This window comes from Balaenoptera musculus, chromosome 2 (assembly GCF_009873245.2).
Source record: "Balaenoptera musculus isolate JJ_BM4_2016_0621 chromosome 2, mBalMus1.pri.v3, whole genome shotgun sequence".
In the NCBI taxonomy this organism is placed as follows: Eukaryota; Metazoa; Chordata; class Mammalia; order Artiodactyla; family Balaenopteridae; genus Balaenoptera; species Balaenoptera musculus.
Genome location: NC_045786.1, coordinates 141,530,262 through 141,533,202, shown reverse-complemented (window position 1 = coordinate 141,533,202; position 2,941 = coordinate 141,530,262).

Here is a 2,941-nt window from a genome sequence, read left to right as displayed (position 1 = left end):
TATTCTGGGCCTCTCACTGCCCCTTTCCCCAGCAACTTCCCAGTTCTGAGTCTCTTCCAGGGGGACCCCCTCCAGCTGACTGCCCCTGGGGAGTAGGGGTCCACTCCCAACAAAGATAATACAGAGCATAGGCAACTGGGGATGGTCTGTGTTGGGTCTGATAGACACAGGAGACCGGCATTAGTATATGCTGCTGGTGATGGCATCTAGAAATGTGGTACATTTCTAGAAAGCAGTTTGGCAACATGTGTCAAGAATTTAAAAAATTTATACGCTTTAACCTAAAATTAAGCCCTAGATATTTATCTGAAATAATCAGGGATGTAGCAAAATCTTTATGTATAGAGATATTTATCATAGCATCATTTACACAGTGAAACAGGAAATTCAACCTAAATGGAAATGATTAAATAAATACATTATGAAATAGGCATGATGAAATATTATGCAGCCATTAAAGTTATGTTTTTGAATTGTTTTTAATGATTTGATGAGATGCTTATTAGCTATGACAAATGGAAAAGGAAGGGTTTAAATTTTTAAAATAAAATTTAATAAAAATATATGTGCATGTAAAAATACTCATCATCTGTCTAGGTGATGGGATTTGAGTGGTTTTATCCTTTTTAGTATTTTCTAAATTTTCTATAATGAGCACAGATTATTTTTATGATCAGAAAAAATATAGAAAACATTGTTTAAAGTCTTTTCTGGTTTTGCAGACAGTCACTCCCTCATTGCAGTCCTGCTCTGATGCAGGACACCGCTGGGGGAAGTGCCCCTGCATTTGCCAGGAGCAAGCCTTACATGGTTAGCTTGTATTCTGGTCCTGGCTTTGCCACTAACTGGCTGTGGGACCATAGACAAGTCATTTTATTTATCTGGGCTTTGGGGGTCCTCATTTATAGAATGAGATTACTGGATTAGATGATTTAAGAATTAAATTCTGATTCTGTGATTCTAACAAACTCACTGGGTCAAGGTATTCATTGTGAATAAGGCTTCATGATTTATCCTTTTTTTAGTGTAAGTATAGTAAATGGGATTCTTAGCTATAGCTAAAGAAGTGACTCTCTAATGGTAAAATTTCACATCAGACTGTGAATCACTTACACCCAAATACTGACCTGATAGTTCTCTACAGCTTACACATTCTGATATCAGCTGGCCCTTTTGAGAGAGTCAGAGTCCCTTCCACATCAGCCTCTGGCCCTGAAAGGGAGACGGGAGGTGTCTCTCTGGAAGAACAAGACAAGTTCCTTGGTCCTGAGTTTCCTTCCCTTCCCTGCTTCCTTCCCCCAGTCTCAAGCTGTTCCCCACTGTCTGTCTGCTTCCTCTGTCTCCATCCTCTTCACTGTCGTTGAGTCTGGTTTATGTTAGTGTATTTCCCTGGTAGACTGGTGGCTCAGCCACCACAGCCAGGGGAAGAGGGAGTGTGACTCATGCCCTGTGTCCAGTGAGTCAGACTCGGGGTGGGCTGGACCAGGGGCTTCCCTAGGACAGGAAGCAGGTTCTAAGTATGCAGAGGCCTTAGCTCCCTCCTAATAGGGACGCTGCCAGGATAGAGGACCAATCTTTCTCCCTTGCCCATTTCTGTGAACTCATTCAGGAACCCTCTTGCCAAAGAAAATGCCATCTCTTCTAAGCCTCAGAAGGTTGTGTCTGGGTAAGGCCAAACTGCCTCTGTGCCAACTGGCTGCCCCCCAGCATCCAAGAGGAAGAAGGAGAATAACAGAGCATAGTTAGAACCAAAGAGGATAAGAATTTCCCATTCCAGTCTCTCATGTCCTGGGTTTGAGCCTAGCAAGTTTTCACAGCTCCGATTATCCTTTCCTCCTCTTCCCAGCTCTTGACATGAGAAACAAATGCATTCACGCTGCCTTGGGGTTAAAATCCAAGTTTGTGTGACCTTGGGCAAGTTATTTAACTGCTTCAAGTTTCAGTTTCCTTAGCTGGAAAGAATGGGATAATAAACTCACCTCATGGCATGTTGTGCATTAAATAGAACCCAGCACCCAATACAGGCCTGGCTTTAGAAGGTGCTGAGTCGATGTTCAGTCTGCAATGGAGTGGAAGCCCCATTGCTTTTGGACTCCTCTGAGATCCGAAGTTCGGTTTGTGCAGAAGGCTGAAATGGGCCATTTCCAGGGCACAGGAGCCCGTTGTGGTTTGGGAGTGGGCTCCAGGCTGGTTCTGAAAGGCAGCCAGGGGCACCATCTCCCAATCTAGAGCTTTCTCTTCCTTTTTAGGCACCTGGGGCCTTTCCCCTTCCTGGTGAACAGTCCTAACAGGGCCCTTCACACTGCGGGGCAAACAATGAATAAACTGACCTTCTCCTAAGGACTACCAGACAGGATAAGTTTTACTGATGCTTCCTTTTGTTTCGGGCGCCAATATGGCTTGTTGTCCATCCATCCAGTCCTCACTTAAATTTGTGACATTTTGTTCATCATGGATTTTTTTTTTGCATTAATTTTTACTAAAATTTTTAAAAATATTTAACATATTTTAAAACATTGCATTAAAATATTATTTATCTTGTTACTGAGTTCCTTGGCACTCCCTTAACTTTTGCCCCTAATGATGGAAACTTCAGCTCTAACCTTGTGAGGGGAGAGGTGTATTTTGGGGACAGACTGTGCCTGCTTCCTTAAACCTGTGACCTTGCTAATGGGAACTTCTCTCTGCCCCCACCAGAGGTCAGGATAAAGTTCCCAGCCTAGTTCCAACTCATCCACTCTCCCACCCCCATTTCCATGGAGCTCAGGAATGACCCCAAATCTTTGAAATCCTTTCGGTTCAGCTTAATTCCGTTAAGTATTAGTCAACGGCAATATACTAAGTGCCAGGCAAGTACCTGGTTAAGGCCGGGAGTGGAGGAAGATGGGCAAAGACGGGAAGAGTCAGAGGGGCAGAGCGCGCTGGGGGAACCTGGATGGAG